We start from the raw sequence: 26,175 nt of genomic DNA, 5'->3' as shown, positions 1-26,175 counted from the left end.
TCTTAAAAATCGTGAACTCACACACATGCTTTAAATTCTAACTTAACACCATGAAGTTCCTTCTAGTTGTTTTTCCCTGTTCTGGGCCACCCTGGCACTGCACCCACCCCTACCCCCACCACCTGTTGCTGGCACTTACCTTGTTCTGTCCCGCCTAATGGCTTTAAGGCTGAATTTTTCAGGAAGGAAAGGCTGGAGGCAAAAAGGCAGAGGAGTGTGATTACATCTCACGATCACGTTTATATTCTATATGCTGATTTGATAGGTTGATATTAAAATATTTGTAAAGCCTCCTTTGTTCCCCTCATAATATGAACTAATGCAGGTATCATCCAGGTTAAGAAAAAATTAAAATTTCAAAGCTGATGAGCCCAGGAATTGAAAACTGACTTTATGCTCTTGACTTATGGCAGTGCTATGCCACCTGGTAAATAGAAAAACCCAGTGTTCTTTTCTAGGCCCAGGTGTGAATGGTGGGGGTCACCAATTGTGCCAGACCCTCAGGAGTATGTCCCTGCCTGGGAGACCCACTCTCGTTGGAGGTGTCTGCCTCCCTCAATAGACAGAGAGTCCCTGGAGGACAGGGACTGTGTCTGACTTATTCATAATGGTGTTGCCAGAGCCTGGCATGTGAAGTGACTGGTGAACATTTGTGACTTTATTTGACCACGTCCCACCAAGTGGTCGCCCAGCCTTGGTCTGAAGGCCTTTTCTTGTCTTACAGTACACTTACCTCTTTCCCTTCAGTTTCTCTTCCATATCTCTCCTTCCTACAGGAAGCCTTCCAGGCCCTTACTAACCAGAGGGATTCTTGAAAGAGTTTCTGAAGGCTCTAGAGAGTTTTGATAACCTGGTAGCTGAGCCTCAGCTTTGGAGCTGAACAGAGCCGTGTTGGATTCCCAGCTCTACCACTTACTAGGTGCATGGTCAGGAGCAAGTCGTGGGACTTGTCCCAATCTGCTGGATAATCTGTGAAATGGAGATGAGCAATGCCTGCCTCACGTGATTTTGGGGAGGATTAAATGAGGCGGCGTTTTGGGAGGACTTGGCATAATGGCTGCACTCAGTCAAAGTCAGCAAAGATGGCCGTGGTGAATAATTGTGGATCTGGCACTGAATGTGCTGTGATCCTTTCTGGAATGTAGGCCCTTTTCCCAGCTTGAAGATAAACTCCAAACTGAGGTAGAGCTCTTGTTTCCTACCCTTCGTTTGTATCTAACCACCACATACCCCAGCACAGTGCAGTGCATGCAGCAGGTATTAAATATCTGTTGATTTATCATTGAACAATCCTCTTTCACTCTATGACCCCTCTACCTGTATATACATAAGCTTGCTAGTAGAGCAGTTTCCTTCCCTTTTGTCAGTGCTGGGGAGATGCTGATTATTTTTCCAACGTTTCCTCTTATTTTTTTTTTTATTATGAATTGACATTCTGTATAGTACAGTTGTCAGTGTCAGTGTCACAGCTGCTGCTAAAAAGTCTTGTTTTCTGTGCCATCTCCTTAATGCGAGCACTGTCCTCGGTCCCTATTGGACCCTTAGGCTCTCCTTAGATGAAGAAGGAGCTGCACAATGACCCTCTATTTTTACCCTTAAGAACAATGGCAACAGATACCAAGAAGTTTTTAAGATACAATGTGTTGCTGACCTGGTTGTTGTCCAGCCCCGGGTCTTCATGGCAAGGCCTTGAGTAACGGGACTGGGGTTTGTGACACTGCAGCAGTCTGAGCTACAGTCGAGAACAAGTCTGCCTACTTGGGGGATTTTTTTTTTCTTCTTTCCACCAGAAAAGCACCCTGTTAAAAGGTAGCCATGTTCTTTGAAATAATCTTCTCACTGCTAGGACCAATGTTTGCGCTTAATAGGTGACATCTGCTGGATTGAATTAATCAATATCCATTCTGTCAAAGCTCTGATGATTTTATATTATGTACCAATGGTGGTATTTTAAGAATTTGGCATTTGCTTTGACTTTTTAGCTCAAAGTAATATTCCAAGGTTTATTCCTCAATCTCTTAAAGTGTTGAAATCAGTTGTCTCTGAGGTAGAACTTGAAAAGAAATATAGTCATATGCTGAATAAAGATGTTTTGGTCAACAAGGGACCACATATACAGTGGTGGTCCCATCAGATTAGTACCATATAGCCAGGTGTGTAGCAGGCTGTACCATCTAGGTTTGTGTAAGTGCACTCTGTGATAGTCACACAATGACACAATTGCCTAATGACACATTTCTAAGAACGTATCCCTGTTGTTAAGTGATGTGTGACTATATTAGGGATTATTCATAGCTTTGTAAGATAAATAACCAGTATTCAGGGATATGTACATGGTAGCAGGGGGTACAGGTAGTAGTTAAGAGCTAAAGCTTGGGGCTCAGACTTCTGAGTTGAAATCCTGGCTCTACCAACTCATTAGTGCTGTGACCATGGGTAATTTATTTGTCCTGTCTTTCTCTCAGTTTCTTCAACTGTGAAATTGGTTTATCTTCATAGGATTGTTGTGTTGGGTATTTGCAAGATGGAATACGTGGAACTAAGCCTGTGGTAAACAATAAATGTATGTTGTTCTTATCAATGTAGTTTACTGCTTTTTGTTATAATTTGTGTGACAAGGAAGGGCAGAAATTAAAAACTCACCTTCCTAATTATTTAGAATGGTCACCTTATACTGTAATTCCTTTAAAGAAGATAAAGCTGTATATAGCGTGTGTTGCATAAAGAAGGGATGCTGTGTCCTACGAAACATACATACAGCTGACATGGAGCAAATGGAACTCACACCTATTGCTGGTAGGAATGTAAAATGGTAAAACCTTTTTGGAAAACAGTTTGCCACTTTCTTCAACTTTTTTATGTCTTAGACTTTTATTTTTAAAATCTACTTCTTTCAATTCATATAAATGTCATTATTGTATATAGTATGAATTATGGTGTAACTTCATTTTTTTTTCACATCAGCAGTTTGCCCAGCATCACTTTTTGAATAAACATAACACCTGTCATATGTCCCAGACATTCTACTCCTTGATATTTACTCAAGAGAAATGTGGGCTGTGTCCTTACAAAGATTTCTACATAGATGTCACAGGCAGGACAGCGGACACATACACCTGTTACTATGAACTTTATTTATAATAGCCCCCAATGGAAACTAGCCAAATGTCCATCCACATGTGAAAGGATCAATAAATTATGCTATACCCACTCCAGGGCATATGACTCAGTAATAAAAACAAGTGAACTATTGGTATATGCAGCAAACATCGGTGACTCTCAAAACAGTTATGCCAAGTGAACAAAGCCAGACAAAAGGAGATTTGTTTTATGTAAAATTCTAGAAAATGCAAACTAATGTATAGTGATGGGAAACAGATTGGTGGTTGCCTCAGGACAGTGGGAAGTGAGAGTTGGGAGGGAGGGGTTACCAAAGGGTATAGGAAAACTTTTGGGAATAATGGATATGTTCATTATCTTGATTGTCATGGTTTCACGGGGATATACATATGTAAAAACTTACTAGTATACTTTTAATGTGTATCTTATTGTCTGTCAATTATACCTCAATAAAAATGTTTTTTAAAAAAATCAGATCTACTGTATCAAAAAGCCAATACATTTACTCTGCTGCTATAGCATGACTTTCCTCGACTAACTTAAACAAACATTTGCTAAATTGTTTTTTAGTTATTTTGTTTCATTTGGTATTTGTAGTGCTTTATTAGAATTTTTGGGAACAATATGGCTAAGAAAATTTGAGTTGACTTTCCCGTGTTTTGATCAAGTCCTATGTGCCAGATAGAGATATTTGCATTATTGCATTGATTACATGATAAGGCATTACAGCATCTAAATATTCTAAAATTTTTTGCACAGGCTTTGAATCTTGCTGCTTGGAAATCTAAATAGTCTCTCTCTCTAATTTTCCTTGCTCTTTCTTCCCTTTCCTTCTCCCTACCCCAATACCCTATCACCTTTCTACTCAAAAGAACATTTCCTTCTCCATCGTAAAAGGAATGCAAAGGAAGCCTCCTTATTGGACGGGACCAGACTTAAAATTATTTTGTCAAAATTAGCTTAATTAGACTTGTAATTGGTTTGTCAAAAAAGTCAGTTAAAATTGAGGATCATAAAAAGTTTTAACCTAAAACATACACGTTTAAATTTTGACCTAAAATACATACATGTCGGTAACAAACTTCTTTGAATATCGGTATAATTGGAGTTCAGCAATATCCTTCCACCATGAATCACATGCTGTGGGTCTATAATTTCCACTTTTGGGCTCCTTACAATGTGAATTTAAAAGATATTTGGGAAGTAATATGAGTATAGACTCTTTATATTAAAAAAAAAGTTCTTCCAATTTTTAAAAAATTGTCTGGCCCTCACCTAACTTGGCAGCAAGTTTTTTTTAATCAATTCATCAAAGCATTCTACTGAGTTTTTGTTCAAGCAGCAACTCTTCCTTTCTGTGCTTATATTTCTGTGGTCCATATAATATTTAGCTATATACTCAATAAATAACAGACTCTAGTAAGCATACCACTCAGTGTGAGTGTAGCCCACCCACTGAGGAGTTGCTTTTAATTTGGCAAGTTGTTAAGAAGAGGTTGATTATAAGACTATCTACTGTATATGCAGGTTGTAGGAAATCAAAACACAGCAAACTGTAAATCATTTATAAAGCCAGAACTTAAAGATAATAAAATTCACTGTTAACATTTAGGTGGATTTTCTTTTAGTCCTTCATGTGCACATGCGTATGTGTGTGTAGTTTATATTATTTTGTATCCTGCTTATGAAGAAAGCAGTGATCAATGTCCTTAAACTAAATACTTTTGTTTATCTCTAATTATCTCCTCTAAATAAACTCCTAGAAATAAAGTTATCAGTCTAACGAGTGCGACCGTATTTAAGGCCCTTGAAGAATATTGCCATACTGGCTGTCAAAAAAACTTTACATCTTATGGAAGGAAGTGTATATTTCCTGGTATTTCTTGCCAACACAATGAGTGTTCAGATAGCTGCTAACATGATAGTTAGAGGATGTTGTATAGATTCGTATTTTAAGGCTGTTATTGAGGATAAACTTTTCTTCTATTTCCTTGCCATTCGTATTTGTTCTTTTGTGAAATTTTTACTATTCTTTAACCATTTCATATTAAGATATTTGTTTTATTTTCTTCCTGATTTTTTTTTCAGCTCTAGCTAGTGTCTCTCTGGTAGATAGTAACTTTTTGGCATATTCTGCAGATGTGTTTCCAGAGTTCATCACTTATCTTTTGACTTTACTTTGCAATGTTTTTACTTGTTATTTTGGGAAAACTCTTTGTGATTTCTTCTCTTGCATTGTTTTTACTGAGAAAGACTTTTTCCAAACTAACTAAGGTAAATTGTCTAAATCTTTTGTTTTATGCTTTTATTTTTAAAATCTAACTCTAAATTTATATAAATTTTATTGTGGTATATAGTATGAAGTATGATCTAAATTTTTTTTTAAGATAAACAATTTGTGTAGCACTACTTTTTGAATATTCTTTTATTTCTCCATGGAGTTTTGATGAAACTTTTATCCCATATGAACACTGTATATGCACTAAATATTGTATCTATCTCATTTATCTGTTTTTCCCATACCACCGTGAGGATGTAATTATTTTAGCTCTATTGTGGATTTACTTCTTGATGAGCAAGTTTCCCTTTTCTGCAACATTCTTTACTACTTTCAATATATTTTCTTCTGAAATAGCTATTACTAGATAGCATGTAGCCCAGGCTTCTAGTGATGTTGCAGGTTTCTCCCCACTTTTCATCTTTGTGAGTAATTTCACGGGGAATCTCGTGTGAGTTTGAGGGCCTTTGCTATCTCAGCTGAACATTTGTCTCCTTGATTCTTAACATCATTTTACTCAATCTTTACTAAAGAAGGTGCTTTTTGCTATTGCTTTGTCATCTGGTCTGAGTTCTTATTAATCTTATTTTCTTAGAAAGTGTTTGATGAATAATAGTTTTTCAGAAGAGCAGTGGAGAGATAATGTGTTCCTGGGTCCTGAATGATCCTTGCCATCTGGACTGGCTATAGTATGGGAGACGTGTCACCTGGGTGTGCATCTTCTGGCAGGATTTACATCTGCTTAGAAAAGGAGATATGGCTGTGCAGTGCCACATGTCCATAAAATGTCCCTATTGGGGTTGGAGTTGAATGTAAGGCTTCTTGGGCTCAGATTGATTGGACTGTCAATTTAAAAATCACAATGCACAGGCATTATCAGGAGTGGGATCAGGCGCATTATTTTCAACCTGTCTACTTTCTGCCTTTGGAGAAAATTGTACAGCAGCTGAAATGTGTCTGAGCAGAAGGCAAGTCTGTTTGCCACTTCTGTGTTACCAGTGAGTCCAGAGGGTCTGCTTGAAAATGACCACAGCAACTTGAAGCCCATTCTTGGCATGTTGTCCCTCTGGAGCCATCCCTTGGACCCCTCTTGGCGATGACTTCCTAGCTTTGGCTTCTTAGTCTGCCCTGGCTAAGTGATGTTGACATTTTACCTCCCTAATCTAATATGCAGAGGTACCCACTTATCACTGATTGCATATTTATAAAAAGCCAGTAGCAGACTTGAAGAAAGAAGAAGAACAACTGTAACAGGAGCAGGGGGATGAGCCAGCCACCCTCTCCCCGTTGTCATGCCTCTGCAAGCAGCCCTGTGTTGCTGTCACACCTGGATCAGTGAGGCCTCCTGACATGGTCAGAGCCCCAGCTGCCACCTTGTGCCTCTGACTGCTGATCCACCTGTTTGAAGTGTCTGTCACGCTGAATGCTCTCCATTGGGGTTTCTGTTCATTTTGATTTTCTGCAACTTCTAAATGACACGTGTAGAGAGGGAGAGAGATTTTAGTGCTGAAGATGTAAAGGAAGGAATTCACACTTTCTGCTATTGAGGGGAACCATATTGTATAGCATATAAAGTATGAGACTGGGAACAGAGTTTGTAGTCTTCCAGATGAAAAGTCCTTTCTGAAAAGAAAGGAGAATATTGAAGGAGGTTGAGTTACCCAAGCTGATTCATCTCTCAGGCAATTCTTTATATATGCATTTTGCTCTTTTCATAATAGTGAAGTGAGTCATAGTTGTCTAAGACCTTAGGAAACATTTTTAGAGTTACATTGGATTTGAAAGTTTTCTCCTATTCCTTCATCCACATTTTGTTGAGATACTCTCATAGGCCTTTATTCAACTTCACTGACTATTTTCTGGTACAAGACTTGAAAATTTTTCTTTCTTTCTTCTCTTCCGACTCCCCAGTCTTCCCCACTGCCCCCAGGACAGAAAGTCAGGCCAGTGGACATGGGCGCCTGTTACTGTAAGTTGGTGACCTAGACCTTGGACCCCTAGTGTTCACAGAAGACTCACTAGGAGCTCCTGGTCAGAGGGCTTGGGCGTGACCATTGTGAACTAGTTGTATGTTAACACTTCGGTATATGGTATGGGAGACCCTCATGGAGGCATAGGCTTCCACTGAAGGCCAGGGTCCTGGCCACCTGCTGCTTCTCGTGACTAACGTGTTGAGGGTGCCTGCATCTCTCTCTGCCCACTGGAGGAACAACCGTGCAGCGAGCTAGGGAGTTAACATTCAACAGTTTCCCTCTTGGAAACACTTTGGTATTATGAAGGTGGTTGTTCCTCAAACCTAGAGAACTTACGGATGTGTAACAGTTTTCAGAATCTTTCTGGCTTGTTTCCCCTAATAGGTTAGATTTTAGAGTGAAATATCATGCTAGAGTTGTTGAAAACCTTTCCCAGCTTTATGTGTCTGCATGAAAGATTCTGGTAGAAAACACACATTGTTCAAATGGCTCTCCTTCTGGAGTTGCTATTAATCCTGCAAGTTAAACTCACGGCCTATAAACTAGTTTAGGGGATTGAACAGTTGTGTGCTTAATTTTTGCAGAATATCTTGGAAAAGCAAATTAGCATTTCTAGCTGTGGCCTACACTATGCTGTGTTTTCTTTTCTCAGTTTAGATTATGTTGCCTGGATGCTGAAATGTTTGGTTTTTGACTGAGCATAGCAATGAATCTGGGCAAAAATGTAGTATGTGTTGTCTACAAATCTTTCTTGGGTTGGAAGTGTGGGGAGGGTGGTGGTGCTGCTTGTTTTTCCTGAAATGTGTCATTTAATTTTCACGTTTGGCTCTGATAACACAGCTCTGTTCCTTTAGAGAATGGTGAGAGAGAGATGGGGAAGCTGTTGGCATGGGCTTACTTATAATTGTGGCTTTTCTTAGCTCATCTTCAGTTTATCTCCTTAGATGAGGTCACTCACTTGTCCCATTATCCAGTTATGATGGTTATATATTTAATATGTAGTTTCATATTGCTACAAAAAGTATTTTTATATCAAGGTAATTCTTGCCTTAAGTGTTCAACTCGGCTATAGTGGTTTGATTAGTGTCCCCTCCCAATTCATGTCTACCTGAAACTACAGAATTTGGCCTTATTTGGAAATAGTCTTTGCAGATGCAATTACTTATGGATGGAGATGAGATCATACTGGATTAATCCAATGACTAGTGTCCTTATGTGAAGAGGACAGGACACAGAGAGGCACACAGAGAAGAATGCCATGTGAAGACAGAGCCCCCAGGAAGCTCAAAGAGACAAGGAATGGTTCTCCCTGCGAGTCTTCGGGGGGAGTGTGACCCACCGGCAGCTTGATTCTAGCTTCTCTAGCTATGGGAGGATAAATTCCTGTGGTTTTAAGACACCCATTATGTGGTAGTTTTTTATGTCAGTTCTAGGGAACTAATATTGAAGATCAACCTCTTACTGACCTTCCACTTAAGGTGCTCTGAGTTTAGCAAGATTTTAAACTGCAACGTGTATGATCAATGCAATAAAATGTTTCATATGCAAGAAGCTCCTGTGTCTGGTGCTCCTTCCATTTTAGTTTGGTACCACTTGAAGAGGCTTCCATGGTCTTTTAAAACCTAACCTTTGGAAGTGGTCTGTGGGGAGAGATGCCTTTTGTCTTTGTTGTCTCATCAAAGTAAATTTTCAGATGCCTTAAACCTGCTTCGTGTAGCACCTTGGGACTTAGGGAGTTGATTGTGTCTCAAGTATTTATTTTTTCATGTTGTCAGTGCTCAAGGACTTAGGTTAGAGTGTCAACAAACAAGTTGAAAACCCTGTGAAGGAAGCAAGATGATAATACTGTGCAGCAGTATCCTTTTCCATGTTCAGTGGGACACACAGTGTTTGGGGCACAATATGCTGCCCCACACTATTAGTATGAGGATAAAGGAATGTTGATACGCAGTTACTGAGAGCAAGGAAAACAATATCTTTAAAAGGTGAAATGACTTTTTCGGTCAGTAAGGATAAAAATGCAGTATCTTGGTGATATTGATTCAGCCTCTCTGTGTGCCCCCAGCCCCATATTCTCAAATGTATATTGGAAGCATAAACTGAGATAGTTAAGATCCCCATGCTGTGAAACTCAATTCTGCAGTAGCAATGTGTTTACCTGAAGGGGTGGTGGAGGTGCTTAAATGATTGAGAAATTTTACTGAGATCCGGCAGTCTTGCTCTTCGACATGATGTTCTCTGGCTAGATTTCTTGAAACAGGAGCCCTCTCATTTGCTGTGAACATCTCCCTGACCATAGAGGAATTGGCCCAATATAACAGAACCTCATGTTTCCATTATCAGGTGCTCAAAAGGTATGGCAAAATCTGGAGATTTTGCCACACAGAATTTCTAGCTAATTCTTTCAAGGGGGCTTCCCAAGACAGATGGGCTCAGCACATAAAACCAATTTGGAATGGAGAATCGCTCTGATGGTTTTAGATGTCCTGCATGCACATTCAGGAAAACCTTGCTGGTGTCTAGAAGAACACCATGTGCTACCATCCTTCCCGGGAGGCAATGCACATGAGCTGGGCTTTCTAGGTCTGATGAGATTAAGCACTGGGGTGTCAGGTAGCAAAGGGAAGGGCAGCAACATCTTTGAATGTGAACTCTACCAGGCATTACTTACTCGATCTAATTTCATCTGCAGGGTGCTCCTGTAGATTTGTAGGCATTGGTATTCTTAATGTGGAAATGATTATTAGTCTTAATTTGGAAACTGAGGATCAGAAAGTCAAAATGATTTACTCTAGGTTATATAATTAGTAGAGACTTTTTGGGGGGCACAGAAGGAAAAATATGGGGAAGGGTGTGGGTGAATGAGTATGCATGTGTCTGTAAGTACAGGAGAATTTATTTCTGATTTCAACCATTTAATTGCAACTTGGGAGGGACTCTTTCTGGTCCAGAGGGATGGGGGGTACCCAGCTTCCAGTCTCCGTTCAGTCCAGCCTGTAGGGCGAGGGTTGAAGTGTGATCTTTCATTCCCTTATCTACTAAGCAAGTGCCCCTTGATATGAACAAAGGGGATGTGCAGAAAACCATGGTCCCCCTTTCTTCCCTTAAATAATGTAACTATTAATATTAACATATAATTATATATAACATGTAATAAATAACGTGGAATTAAATACTTTTGTATTTACTGAAGTATTTTATATATCCTATTTTTCACTTACAATACAAACAAGTAGTGTTTTGTAATCATCTTACACATACACTCACTGAGTTGTCTTTTTTATTTAATATATAAGTTGATTTTTCTTTTTTTGCCTCTGTCAATTATAAAAGAGACAAAAGCCTCCTTAGTCCTCTATTGTATCATGGACAGTCCAACTTTATCTTAATAAAAGGAGATGGAGTTTGGGTTTCCCTTGGGCCAGTGCGATATCCTTAATAACCCCATAAGCTGCCCACATAGCATCCATCACTGCCCAGACCAATTGCTTGGAGGCTGTCGATGTTGCCCATTGTCTCTGTTTGTGTACCCTGCACAGCTGGCCCTGAGCGCCAGTCAGTCTTTCTTACTCCAGCTGACAGAGCTAATCAGGATGATCAATATGGCCTCCCCTCTCATGGCACAATCACTAAGTGGATTTGCTTTGCTTAATATCCATGTGGAGTGACTGGGCAGTAGATTTTAACCAGGCACTCTGCTGATAAACCTGTGCTGGAGTGGAAAAGAATTAAACATTACCGTACCAATGAAAGCAAAGCTCTTTGAGACAGGGTATCTCAAACCAGGTGAGTATAGATAAGTATATATAGCACTATAGAATTATTTTCTAGATTTTCCATGACTAAGCATGAAGAGGGCTATTGGTTTGAACACTTGTGGAAAATCATGTATCTATTTTCGTTGAAAATCTCATAGCTCATAAATCAAAGGAAAAGATAGCATCTCTTATACAGTCCACCTAGTGATCTAGTGATGGTTCTAGTTATCAAAACCAAATCTAAATTTGTGAATGAGCTTTTGCTGGCTGTGTTGTTAAGAGAATGATTGTAAGTTCTGGTTCATATATGAAATACTAGACCTTTATGGAATGCAAATGTACCTTACCTTGATTTTAAACCGTAGCTAATCTATGCCAACAGCAACTGAGATTACCATTTGGTGTAGACAGTCAGCTCTGGGGTTACTGTTAATACTGATGTGGAAAAAATTCAGAATATACATTTTCTTCTAATGCTTTGTTCTTTTAGCAAGTTGACTGTCATCATTAGGTAGGTCTTTACTTGAAGTAGAATCTTTGGTTTTTGCTTTATCTTTTGGGTTCATGTGTTTCATTTGGGAATGAGAACAAGTCTGGTAAGAGAGTAAAATATGAAGGAAGGGCATATGGACTTTTAAGTTTTGAAAGATTTTTTTGTGATTTGTCATTCCATTGAAGAGTGCCCCGTCAAGTTCACCACTAATGTGAGTTCTGCCCTTAGTTGGTTCTATCCTTGGAATATTATTGTAATTTTTCCTTTGCTGTCAACTGTATTATAGCTGAGATCTAGAATTTCCACTGTGTCCCTAACTTCAGAGGAGAATGAGGGATCTGATACCTCAGTGAGGGCCTGAGGATGTACCTTAAGGGCCCAGCTCCAAATGGTTTCATAAGAGAGCTGCGTGTGAATTTTGTATTCCGCTCAGAAATAATGTATTGCTTTTGTTTTTAAATGGCCAATGTAATTCTAGCCTTCATTAGATCCAGGAAGACTCACACTGTCTTACCTGCAGCTTTGCATGCTCTTTGCATAGGGTCACAATTCCATATTTGTTCCCAGGTTTGAAAAACTTCATCTTAGATGGCTTGCAATGTTACTTTTCTGATGGATTTACAAGTTTTTGTGACACTGCAGGAAGTTCCTTGCTTCTCACCTGATAGTCAGCCACCTCTGCCTTTCTGAGCAAATCTTCCTTTCTGTGACTCCTGCAGAAAGGGTGGAGCATTTTGACCCAGGAAGGACTTGAAGTAGGAAGGTCTCAAATGAGATAGGACGGATGAGTGTGCTGTTTTGTAGCTTTGTTTCAGAAATTGGGCTGTTGAAAGGCATAAGGTTTTTCTCTTTGAGAGGTAGAGAGGAGAGAAAATATCACAGTTAAGAGGGAAAAAGAGAGACCAAAGAAACAGATAATCTTTGACAGTTTTCCTCCGCAGCTTTGTCAGGTTGTCTTAAAGCACCAGAGTGCTGCCTTAATCCCCCGGCAGTCCTGCCTGTTGTGTCAGAAGGGTGCGGGGTGTATGTGTGTACAGTTGTGTACATCAGCATATGATGGGAGTAAAGGCAAGAAGACTTTTTTTCTTAGGGTAAGTTTAAAGACTAAAAACAGCACATTAACGTGACATCTACTGACCAAACAGGAAAAAACAATGAGACTAAGAGAGAGCAAGCCTGTCTTAATCAGCGGCTATTGCCTTGGACTGCTGGAGCATGGTGACCTGAAAACTGTTTGTACCAATAACATCTGAGATTGCTTTTTTCTTTCCAGCCGCCTAAGGGGGGAGTATTGTTGGGCTTTTGGGATGACTGGAAGATGCAGAGGTGTGTATTATTGTTGTGCTGGTTGGTCATCAAGGCTGATGTTGGGGTATTGTTGGGGGCAGTGACAGAAGGACCCATCCACAAATGTCATTGCTTGCATCTTGCAAACCACACAGAACTGTGGGGCTTGGCACTTTACAAGCATATCTGCCTTCAGACCGTGATTCAGGTCCCTGACCTACTTTTCTGGTTATTCATGCCACATCAACCCATTAGGAGAGCTCTTCCAAGTTGGAGTCATCCTGATCACAACTGGAACCTTTCAAAATGCTAGCCTGTGGCAACATCCCCTACACTGGGTTATGGTCGGTCTTTTGTGGCTGCAGCGTAAGCTGAGGATTTCTCACTATCAGAGACCTAATTATTCATCCATGTAATTGAATTAAAGGTAAGAGGGCATATCTCTGCTTAGGGCAAGGAGTATGAGGAAATGTCTTTTGCCGTGAACTGGTCGTAGAGGTTTCAGCACCCCTTTCATTAGAATACACTGGTGCCGGAGAGCCAAAAGGAAGCCAGCAGCTGCTGGGAACAGCTAGGCTCCTGTGCCCTGGCAAGAGCAGGGAGAGGACAGGAACTCCCACAGCATATGTTTTGGGGGCTGTGGGGAGAGCATGGGCTGAAGCTGATGGGCAGGGAGGAATTTTAAATGGAGCCACCTGTCTTTTTAGAGAATAAGATTCTCTTACAAATCCAGCCAATCTGGGCTTCTGTGTCTCCAGCCCAGCTTTCACACTGCGCTCTGGTGATGTCATTTTGCTGGCGATTGCAGAGATCTGAGTGGGCAGATGGGAATGGATGCTGGAGGAAGGATTACAGGCTGCTCATATGTGAATGTGCAGTAGAGAGAGGCAGGGGACATGGAGGCTATAAGGAGAGTAGGCCTGAGTTTCCTATGAAATCCATTTGGCTTCTGTCCAGGACCCTGGGCAGATGCTACATTCTTCCATGAGCCAGAGGGCAAGTTTGAGAGCATGTGTCTTCCTACAGCCCTTGACTTCAAACCATTCATCCTAATTGTTTTCAAACATTGGGATGAGAGCACATAAGAGTACATGTGAGGCATTAGCACATGTAAATACATATAAGACATTTTTAACAGGAGCTGGTCGTGGCTCCTGTTTAACAGGCTTTCCAAGTTATTGACGCTTAACTTTTCAGAGCAACAATTCCATCTAGTATCTGCTAGAATTATGTTCTCTGTGGCTTAGGGAAATACAAACAATGATTTTTGTTGCTTCTTATCCATTTGAACAAGCAAAATGAATGGGTGTTTTGTTCCACTTTGCTGGTATGTCGCTTAACAACGTGAATAGCTTACTGACATCTGCCAAGATGGGTCTCTTGCCCCCTGGAAGTTTGTCGTCAAAGTCCCAGGCAGCCAAAGCACTGTTGACTGGAGTGTGGGAAATAGATGAACATGCTCACGAATGCCTTTTATTATTGTTTTCCCTAATTCTAAAGTCCTGAATCCCTTGAGACAACTGAACCCAAGAACCTGAGACTGAAGTTAGTTTTCTCCCTGCTATGGGCAAGCCGACAGCAAGGATGTGCACCCAGACATATGGCATTGGATGCTGGCAGGCCACTCTCAGATCACCTGGTCCTCACCACTGATTTTACACAGGAGGAAAGTGAGATTCAGATGATAAATGCCTCGTCCAAGGACACACAGCACTTAGAGGCCCATGTATTGCTACAGGGAAAGTTACAAATGCGAGCTTTTAGTTGGGTCAGGTCTGTGTGGCTGGTATGAAGTTGACATGTAGATGAAACTAAAGGTGTCCTTGGGTCATGTTTGATACTGGATGGTGGACATAGAGGGGAAAAGGCTTGAGAAGTGTAAGATTAGTTTTAGCACAAGGACGAATACCAATGGTTTTCCTCTTGGCAGATATTCAGTTATATTAACATAAGTATTTTAAACTCTGCACTACTAAAATAGGATTGTGGGCTTATTTTGAGGATTGAGAGGAAGGACTAAGGTAAGTGCTGGTGGTAAAAAAAAAAAAAAAAAGCAAGGAGCATTGTGCTTTATGCTTGCTTAGGCTAGCCACGCCTTTATTACACCGGCCTTTTAAAATTTCATTATCACTGAAGGCTAATGCAGTTCTAGTAGTTAGACCATTTTGTTTCTTGGCAAAAGAGAATTCTTAAAGGGATGATCCATCTTTTTGGATATGCAGGAAAGAAGGTTAGATATGAAATTTTCTATATCATTCTGCCTCTTGGTGGGGTGGATTTGTATCCCAAATACCTCAGTTGCTTTCATCACAAACAGAATTTATAGATATGCCATTTGTCTTTCTGTCTCTTTCTCTCCTGATGGAGAGAGGTGGTGAATTTTGGAAGCCAGCCAAGGAGGGAATTAGGTAAGCAAAGTCTTTATTTCTGCTTTTACCTTGTATTAGTAGAATAGTAATATTTAATAGTTGCAATTATCCTTGAGGTAAGCGAAGAGCTGTGCCGTGTACAGAATCATATTATAAAACATTGATTTTTGCTTTTTAGAGGCTAACACAGAAATTGAGCTGCTGTATGTGAGACATTATTTTAAAAATAGAAAGAGCCATACTGAATGCATGCTAAGTGTTTTGTCTCTTAGCTGTGCCAGAATTACCTCTATTTATTTTAGTTTTAAAAATTGGTTAAAATGCCATTACATTATCATTGTCAAATATGTTAATTTTCTTTGCCCTTTCTAAATTCTCCAAGTTTTTGTCCTTTAAGAAAGCATCTTGTTGGGGCCAGCTCCATGGCCTGGTGGTTAAGTTCGCGCACTCTGCTGCGGTGGCCAGGGTTCGGACATGGTGCCGCTCGTCAGGCCACGTTGGGGCGGCGTCCCACATCCCACAGCTGGGAGGACCTGCAACTAAAAATATACAACTATGTACGGGGGGGTATGGGAAGATAAAGCAGAAAAGAAAAAAAAAAAGATTGGCAACAGTTGTTAGCTCGGGTGCCAATCCTTAAAAAAAAAAGGAAAGCATCTGTTAAAACTTCCAGAAGGAGTGATTTTTATTAGGCAATTTTCAGCTTGCTTGTGTTCCCCTCTCAGTTCTTTCCTGGGTGGGGATTGCCTTGTTTGCTGTGCCTTGTATCATGTGGAGTTTTGAAGTATTTAGCACTGGAATTTAATCCATTAAGATTCTGACTGTGCTACGACTTTAGTTTTCAATAGGGAAAATTACAAAAAGGGTGAAATACACATGAGCTATCGACATGGAAAGTGAACATTCTCCTTTTCTATAGCCCTAATATAGAAATCAATTTCATAATTATACTAGCATACTAAGGCTCTTTACACTGAAAAATTGAAGATTAACAATGATGCTAATTGATACTCATTGCTCTCTTTAAATCTCACGATGTGCTTAGTCTTGGTAACAAAGTGAGGATTGTAATTTTCTTTCTCTTTTAATAGTTCCCTGTGTAATTCTGGGGTAAGACTAAAATGATTGTAGTTTTGAAACTATTCACATACCTACTGAGGCTTCCTTGGCCTTTTAAAGCAACAGATTCAGGTTTTACTGCATGGTCATCCTGTAATGCCTTATATAGGTAAAATACCAATTAGACAATGCCATTGAAACAGGAGCAAAAGTTGAAATAATACTTAGAACATTGTATACAGTAGAGCTTCAACAATTCCATGTTGAATTCCATGGAATTATTATAAGTATGTATAAATTATAGCAAAGACCATCTGCTTTCTCTAAGTCCTAAAAGAGAGATATTTTTCAAAGGAAGCTCTGATATTAAGTAAAGTCTTGATAGTTAATCCTCATAATTGAGATCTAGGATTACGAGAAGAATTGGATGTTCCTGGGTACCAAGTGTGAGGAAGGAAAGTCTGACTGCCAACATAAATGGGAGATTGAGTCTTCCATAAAGCTCTTCATTGTAGTTAAGTAAATGTTAAGTGACAGGGAGGTCTGCTGTTTCAAGGAGAGCTCTCAAGGAGAGTTTTTTATTTGGAATCCTCTTGAAGGGCAAGTCTACACATGAAACCAAACACTAGAGCAGAAGGTTGCTCGTTGCTTGTAGAAACAGAGCAGAGCCCTGGGTGGCCTTATGGGAATCAGTCATAAAATAATCATATTCCACTGCACCTTGTTCTACTCTAGGAATTCCCTCCCCTGATAACCTGCAAGGGTTCCCCAGACAATTCTAGTGACTCAGCTGTTCGATAGGGTAACTCTCAATTTTCCTTTTTTCATGTCAGAAGTTTTGGTGATAAACCAAGATTTAGGTAGACCTCATCTAGGCTGTGCCATTTGCTTGATGTCACCAACTTCTGGTGGTCCCTGGATGAGGTAAACGGGATAAACATTATATACCTGGTACATAATGGATGATCAATAAGTGGTGTTGCCATCTCTCCACGAGATGGTGGCTCCCACGTCAGCCACATGTGACACTGTCAGAGATTATACTGATTCTGAGATGATTCTTCTCCTAAGAGGTGAACCTGGAGCTGAGCTTCAGGAGATACTTCCTGTGTTACCAAGTGTGATTTTGTTCTTAAAGCTTCGTATTTTGGGCCTGCCTTTCTGTATTGGTATCTATTGGTTTTGTGGTTTCTTCCCCCAAATGAGGCATTTTCCAAGGTTTTCCTGACATCCTGCAGTAGGTCTGTGTGAGGCTAAACCATGAACTCTCTGAGGTTGGCAGTTTTATTTTGATTGCAAGAACCTGGCTCAGAGCAGGTCTTAATGAAATGTTTGTCCCCTTGAGAATAATGGTTATACTGATTTTGCATATTTTTTATTCATCTGTCCATATCTTCCTAAATATGTTGTTGAGTACATTTTGCTTTTCTCTGTTTAGTAGTGTTTGGAGGACCCTATGAAAGGCAAATATTAAACTACTTAAAATAGTTTGATAGAGATATAGACAGTAATTAAAACTGAGAATTCTAATCCAGCTCAGCCTTGGAAAAATCCCTTAGAAAATACATGAACATTCTAAAGGTAATTGAGGATGCATAGACCCTTTAATATCTTCTTTCTATCATTCTTAATTCACATATTCTCTTCTATCTGGGTCTTTGAAGTCAGGAAATTTTCTTTCTTTGGTGAGGTGGTTGTCCGTTGTATAACACACAGGAAAAGTATTGCTAAATGGTCATTAATAACACTGTAAAATCAAATCTAGTGTCACAAGTAGCTTGTGCTCCTGTTTGAACATTTTACTAGCCCTGTTGGCTTCAGCATATAAGATATGTCTCCTAAAAGAAGTTTGGCTTTTTTTTTTTTTTTTTTTTTTTTTTAAAGGCTTACATAATTTAACTACTTCATTCTTTGAGATTGAACTGCTTCTTGGGAAAACAGCCTTATTTCCCAAGTTAGCAGATTAGACTTTTAGGGTGAGGGACTGTGTTTGTGTTTATACAATACATTAAGGGCTAGCAGAGTGTAGGCTAAATGGCTGGTATCTAGTAATTTTTTATTTAAATGATTTTGTTGGTTTGACAATGGTGTTCCTTAACACCTTTTACTTGGCTAGTCATTTGAAAATCACAGAGCTCCACCCCAATTAATGTTCAAAACGCTAGATTCTACAATTATTGAAGGTAATTTCAGACCCATCAGGGAAAGTTCAGTTGTTATCTTCTCTTCGTGATTGTAAGTTAATCTTGGGTTGGGAATTCTTGCCTTTCTTGCCACCTCCACCATTAATGAAAGTTAGGAGAAAGGTATTTCTTAATTTTAAAAGCTGATTAGAGAAGAATAAATTTGGACCCTTACCTCATACCATATGTAAAAAATTAAAATGGATCAAACATCAAAATGTAAGAGCTAAAACTCTTAGAAGGAAACATAAGCATAAATCATCATGACCTTGAATTGGAAAATGGTTTTTAAAGTATGACGCCAGAAGCACAAGCAACAAAAGAAAAAGGTAAGTTGGACTTCATAAAAATTAAAACATTTGGACATCAAAGGACACTATATAAACAAAGTGAAAAGACAACCTACAGAATGGACAAAAATACTTGCAAATCATATGTCTGTTGAGGGTCTGGTACCCAAAATATATAAAGAATTCTGACAACCCAACAACAAAAAGGCAAATAACTTAATTAAAATAAGGACAAAGGATTAGATTAAATACTTCTCCAAAGCAGATATACAGATCACCAATAAGCACATGAAAAGATGCTCAACATCATTAGTCGTGAGGGAGATGCAAATCCAAACCACAAGATATCACTTCACCTAGTAGGATGGCTATAAGTAAAAAGACAGACAAAAACAAGTGTTGGGGAGGATGTGGAGAAATTGGAACCCTCATACACTTCTGGTGGGAATGTGAATAGTGCAGCTGCTTAGGAAAAACAGTCTGGCAGTTCCTCAAAAGATTAAACATAGAATTACCACATGACCCAGCAATTCCACTCTTAGGTATGTACCCAAGAGAAGTGAATTTAGAGAATTTTATCTCCAGGAAAAAGGAGTTTTAGGTTTGCAATAAAATTTAGAGGAAGGTACAAAGATGTCTTATATACCCCTGCTCTCACACTTGCATAGTCTCCCCGACACAAGCATAGCCTTCCCCATTATCAACATCACTCATCAGAATGGTACTTTTTTTTAACCAAGGGTGAACCTAAATTGACACATAATCACATCAAATCCATAGTTTACCTAAGGGTTTACTCTTGGTACTTGACATTTTATGGGTTTGGTCATATATACAATGACAAATATCCGTCATTATAGTATCATACAGTGTAGTTTCACTGCCCTAAAAATCCTCTGTGTTCCGCCTATTTATCTCCCTCCCCCACCACCGCTGATCTTTTTATTGTATCCCCAGTTTTACCTTTTCCAGAATGTCATATAGTTGGAATTATACAATACGTAGTCTTCTCAGATTGACTTCCTTCATTTAGTAATATGCATTAAACGTTCCTCCATGTCTTTTTGTGGCTTGATAACTCATTTGTTTTTTTGGTGAATAATATTCCATTGTCTGGATGTACCACAATTTGTCCATTCGCCTACCGAAATGACATCTTGATTGCTTCCAAGTTTTGGCAATTATGAATAAAGCTGCTCTAAACATCCTTGTGCAGGTTTTTGTGTGGACATAACTTTTCAACTCCTTTGGGCAAATACAAAGGAGTTTAATTGCTGGATTGTATAGTATGAGTATGTTTAGTTTTGTAAGAAAACTGTCTTCCAAAGTGGCTGTAACATTTTGCATTCCCACCAGCAATATGTGAGAGTTCCTGTTGCTCCACATCCTCATCAGCATTTGATGTTGTCAGTGTCTATATTTTGGCTATTCCTGTAGGTATATATCTCGTTGTTTAAATTTACATTTCCCTGATGACATATAATATGAAGCATCTTTTCATATCCCTATTTGCTATTTGTGTATTTTGTCTGATGACGTTTCTGTTAAGGTCCTTGGCCCATTTTTTAATCAGGTTGTTCATTTTCTTAAGTTTTAACAGTTCTTTATATATTTTGCGTAATAGTCCTTTATCAGATGTGTCTTTTGCAAATATTCTCTCCCGGTCCATGGTTTGCCTTCTCATTCTCTTAACATTGTCTTTTGCAGAGCAGAAGTTTTTAATCTTAATGAAGTTCAGATTATCATTTATTTCTTTCATGGATAGTGTCTTTGGTGTTGTATCTAAAAAGTCATCACCATACCCAAGGTCATCTAGGTTTTCTCCTATGTTATAGTCTAGGAGTTTTATAGTTTTGCTTTACATTTAGGTCTATGATCCATTTTGAGTTAATTTTTGTGAGGGGTGTATAGTCTGTGTCTGGATTCATTTTGTTCCATAAGGTTGTCCAGTTGTTCCAGCACCATTTGTTGAAGAGACTTCTTTGCCTCATTGCATTGCCTTTGCTTTCTTGTCAAAGATCAGTTGATTACATCTATGGGGTCTGTTTCTGGCTTCTTATTCTGTCCTGTTGATCTATTTGTCTGTTCTTTCACCAACACCACACTGTCTTGATAACCGTAGCCTTATAGTAAGTTTTTAAATCAGAGAATGTCAGTCTTCCAACTTTGTTCTTCTCCTTCAATATCGTGTTTGCTATTCTGAGTCTTTTACCACTCCACATAAATTTTAGAGTCACTTTATTGATATCCATAAAATAACTTGCTGGAATTTTGATTGGGATTGCATTGAATTGTAAATTAAGTTGGGAAGAACTGACATCTTGACAATATTGAGTCTTCCTATCCATAAACATGAAATCTCTCTCCATTTAGTTAGTTCTTTGATTTTGTTCACTAGAATTTTGTAGTTTTCCTGATATAGATCTTGTACATATTTTGTTAGATTTATCCCTAAGTATTTTGTTTAGGAGGGGCTAATGTAAATGATATTGTTTTTCATTTCAGTTTCCACGTGTTCGTTGTTGGTATATAGGAAAGCAGTTGATTTTGTATATCAACCTTATATCCTGCAACCTTGTTGTAATTGCTTATTGGTTTCAGAAGGTTTTTTCCCTGTTCTTTTGAATCTTCTACATAGAGGGTCATGTCATCTGTGAACAAAGACAGTTTTATGTCTTCCTTCTCAATCTGTACGCCTTTTATTTCCTTTTCTTGACTTGTTATATTAGCAAAGACTTCTAGTGTCATGTTGAAAAGGAGTGGTGAAAAGGGACATCCTTGCCTTGTACCTGATTGTAGTGGGAAAGCTTTGAGTTTCTTACCATTAAGTATGATATCAGGTGAAGGGTTTTTTGTACATCATCTTTATCAAATTGAGAAAGTTCCCCTCTGTTCCTAGTTTTCTGGGAGTTTCTATTATGAATGGGTTTTGGATTTTGTCAAATACTTTTTCTACATCTATTGAAATGATCATGTGATTTTTCTTTTTTAGTTGATGTGATGGATTACATTAAATGGTTTTCAAAAAAATGTTAATAAAGCTGATAGAGCTAATTGGTAATACAATGTGATCTCTTTCGTAACTGTTAGAAGGGCTGTGGAAATACGGCACTGACTAATCATAGTTCTTGCATATTCCCATCTTGGCTATCACTGAGGAAGAAGACAGTCCATGCAGGTAGAGCCAGACTCTAGGTGCCAGAAAAGGGATCCAGAAACAGACCTGAATTTTAGACTGGATGACCTCTAAGTCCTTCTAAGTCTAAGAGAGGGCAAGAAAGTTGAGAAGGGCCACTCAAATGTTTTTAGAGCTGAGTAAAAACTTGACCCCACTGGAACTTTTGTTTTTATGATCATCCCACTATGTTTCCACTGTTTCCTACTGACCGCACAGTCAGACTGGTGGAGCTTAACCCTAAGAGCATATATCTCAGAAGAGGAATCCCACAGACTTGGATGGTCTCATTACAGAAGAAGGAGCACTTGAGCAGCCACTCTCCAATGATCCGAGACCAGGTTTCTTTTGACATTGATTTCTTGTTTCTGTTACTGCTCTCTGGGGATGTATCGCAAAGAGATTTAATGAATATATATATAGTTTTTGGTCTGCATTTACTTGATGCATGACCTGGTGACTTGAGTTTAACAGTTACCTTTTTTGCTTTCTGATTATTATGTACCATATAACTAAATCAATAAAGAAGAGAATGGAGAAATAGCTCTGTTGAACATTTCAGGGGTGATGGAATAATGCTGTCTATAAATATTTATATTTTCCTGAGAAGATGCCTTTTTCTTTTGACATTTAGACTGGCTCATGGAGAGATTCACCACTGGCGTGGGGAAGAAAATGAAGAGACTGTTTTTCCTCAGCAAATTCTATATGTATCTTTCACAAGATAAACAGAAAAGAAGAAAACTCAGGAAAAAAAGGATTTTTCATTATAAGAATTGCTTTTTTCTGGGGCATTGAAATATTTAGCCAGCCTTTTTTCACCCAGGATAGTAGCAGTCAGGGGAAACATGGACATGTAATTGCTCCCCGAAAGGCAAATAGACAAGTTTGGCTTGCAGTTTCCTATGTGTCCCACAGCTTCCCTCCCATCCAGCTTCCCATCCTTCTCTGGACCTGGTCTCTCTTGCTTCCTTTATGCCTCCTTTCTTCCAGTCTTGGCTTTAGCCCTGCCTGCCTCACTTGGTGTCTCCCGTGCTCTGGCTTGACAGCCATGATAATGGATGGTGACCCCTGCGGCAGTCCAGAGCCCAGCCCCACTAGGTGCTCACCTGCCTTTCTTGGGGAGAGTGGGGGCCTGGCCAGGGATCATGGGAACAAAGCAGTGCTTCTTTGCTTGGAAGGTCCTTGAGCATGCTTTCTCTATGTCAGAAATCCTGAAGGCAGGCAAAGCGAAAATTATGCTTTTTTTACTTGGCTTGAGTTCCTGCAGCTTGTGTGGAGAAAGTGGTTATACCTTCTGATCGGGGACAGGTGTTTGGTGACTGGAAACTGGAAAGTTGATTGTTAGAAATGTATGTGGTTTGGGGGTAAAGAAAATCTTTTTGAAACATGGGGCCATGAAATTTAAAAAATCAAGACCAACCCTGAATAAGTTGAAATCCACTGAAATAATGGTGCCAACTGAGCACTCTTATGTCAGGGCCCATATGACTGTCCTCAGTGGGGGAGCCAAAATTAAAGGCAGCAGTCCCTGGAGGGCTTAAAGACAAACAGTGGGACTCAAGATAGGAATTCTTAAGAGGGCTTGCTCAGTCAATTCTTATTTAAGTCAGAATGCCTTCCCTAGCACAAATAATCATTATCTATCATCTTTTCAAGTTTGATAGTTTCATAGTGAGATATTTTTTATTTACAGTCATACACACAATGGTAATGATGCAAAATGTCAACTCCAGCTTCATCAGGAGCTGTGATGATATGTGGGTCACAGGGATGACGGTGCTGCCATTGGACCACCAGTAAGACAGAGTGGTCACAAAGTCCCCAAGAGAGTTGGTTCGAAGTTATTTATGCTCTACCCTTTTTCTTGGATGCAAATTGAAATTTATCCTCAGAGTTTTATGGACAACCCCAGCAGCTGTTTTAGGCCTTCAGTTGTTACAGAGGGCATAATGTCACGCTGAGGACTTGTGCCACTGTGTGGGGTGGTGCTACGGTTGAACTGCAACTGCTTGCTTGTGCCAGAGGCCATTCCTGTGCTGACTGAAACACACTGACTTAGCTCTTGCCTGGGAAGGTCCATAAGGACCCAGACTAATCTTGAAACCCCTTCAGGAGCCTCAAGGACTCCCAGCCACCTGAACCCTTAGAGCCCCGACTTCATCCTAGAATCATTTAGACGCTGGAAGGACTTTCATGATCAGAGCAGCATTGGCTCTTACTCCAGACTCATCACTCTGTATTGCTTGTTGAGCTCCTCTCTGTATGAGGAGCAGCATCTAGTGTAGTAAATGACACTCAATGACCATGTGTGGTTAAATGAATGAATGAGCGAATGCGTTCCTTAAGAAACAAGCATTTTGTACCCTGTTCCAGTTGAAGTAGTCGGCTTCCTGCCATAGTGAGAAGCAGAGTCAGGACTGAAACCTAGTTGTCTGTCTCTCCTTTTTAATGAGTTCTACATAAGAATTTAGAACTAGAGCAGCCACAGCACCCCCCTGGTTTAAAATTTTTCTCCATCTGAAATTTGAGCCATAAATTATCCCACTGACTATCTTTTGGGCAAGGAAAAAGAAAAGATTTGCTCAGGCAGGGCGTATTAAGCTGGTTCTTAGTAAAGAGCTGTTATCTTTCCTAACCCCTCCACCAGCCTAACTGTCAACTGTCTGTCTTCGTATCTTTTTTGGGGGAAGAAATACCCTTTAGAATTCCATATATTTTGTTTTAATCCAGGCAGAGCATATTAGGTATTAATAATAATAGCAACTAACACTGTGATTAGACTTTTCCAATGGTAAGGTCTTTGCTATATATTTTGTTAAGTGAGTTTTGCTTGAACTGAGACTGAGAGTATGTGTAACCCTGGAATCGAAACATCACACAGCTCCTAAGTGGTGGCACTGCCATTCAGACCCATGTGTTTGAACCCCGTGTCCAAATTTGTTTTCTCCATAACATGGTTTGTCTCAATCAAGACAGTGGAAGGAATATGCTTTACACTTGCCGATAGATTGTAGCAATATTAGCATAAATCTTAAATCTGAAGGAACTTGCCTAATTTTTTTTTTTTTATCAGAGCTGGAATTTCTTTCTGATGCTTGTTCCTCTCTAATAAAAAGGAGGGAAATCAGATGGAGGAATTGCATCCACCTGTTCTTCAGAGTTGCTAAAAATCTGCCAGGTGCTGAGGATAATAAGAAATGGTTGTTGGCCCTCAAGGAGCTCACTGTTACATGTGGAAAGCACGCTTAGAAACAGTTACTCATTCCGTGTTCAGTCTTTATGGAATGTCTACACCTTTGCCAGGTTCTGTGCTGGGCCTGGAGTCCTGGTGGTCACCAAGTCCTGGGTGGTGAATACTGTCTAAGAGAGGAGTAGAGGACGTGACAAACTGAGTCTTGAACAAAGAGTAGAACTTCCCCAAGGTGGAAGGGTGACTTCACCTGAGGCTGGCTGGAACGCTACCCTTCTCCCTCATCTACCCAAATCCTGTCCATTGTTTAAGACTCAGCTTCTATCTCACTCTCAGCGTAATGTTAGTTGTCTCTTTATCCTATGGGTACTTCTGGTCCTCTTGTCATTGTGTCTATCTTTTTGAAACTCCTTGGTTACCTCCTAAGAATCTCCTCTCTCTGGGTGGGTTCATATGTATACTGTGAGCGTTTAAGCCCATTGAATGCAGGACCGGCCTTACTACGTTTCATTTATTCCCCTGAAGCACTCAGTGCAGTATCATGTACATTATAAGTGACTGGTAAATAGTTACTGAATGACCAGTTGTCACCACCTCTGTTGCTTTCACAGTAGACCTGGGATCTGAGTCTTCTCACTGTGTCTAGGAGACACTTGTGCCCTAGTAGTTGTGTTGAATGTGGGGGAAGATTCCACAGAAGGTCGTGAAAATGACTCAGTTGAGGAATGGAACATTTTATGAAATTGCCTGGCATAAAAAGGCCTAGGGTGCTTCCTGTCCCTTTATACAATGGAGAGGATGATCTTACAAGGAAGAGAGCCATTCAGTTTCAGGATTTTCAATTTTCAATTACTGAGTAATTTTCAATTACTCAGTGATTAGAGTAATTGAAAGTGGTATTGTGTTGGAGTTGAATTCGTTTATTTTAATTTCTGAAAAAAGTGTATAAACTATAACTAAAGCCAAAATAAACCAAAAAAATATAGTTTTACCACTC

General features: G+C 39.6%; 1 protein-coding gene across 17 annotated transcripts in view; it reads left to right on the top strand.

Moving 5' to 3' along the window:
• TLN2 (talin 2) overlaps window positions 1-26,175 on the top strand; it is a 415,035-nt gene that overhangs the window by 184,806 nt on the left and 204,054 nt on the right. Inside the window, exon 1 of one of the 17 annotated variants that reach the window (XM_070235494.1) lies at window positions 15,224-15,317. The exons of 15 other annotated variants lie outside the window; for them this stretch is intronic. The gene's annotated coding sequence lies outside the window, so the exon portion shown is untranslated. Of the gene's footprint in view, window positions 1-15,223; window positions 15,318-26,175 lie in introns of those variants that run through there. One more of the 17 variants, XM_070235471.1, reaches the window with a different exon arrangement.

Source organism: Equus caballus, chromosome 1 (genome assembly GCF_041296265.1).
Source record: "Equus caballus isolate H_3958 breed thoroughbred chromosome 1, TB-T2T, whole genome shotgun sequence".
NCBI lineage: Eukaryota > Metazoa > Chordata > Mammalia > Perissodactyla > Equidae > Equus > Equus caballus.
The sequence above is the reverse complement of the archived record's forward strand: the minus strand, read 5'-3'. Positions and strand labels throughout refer to the sequence as shown.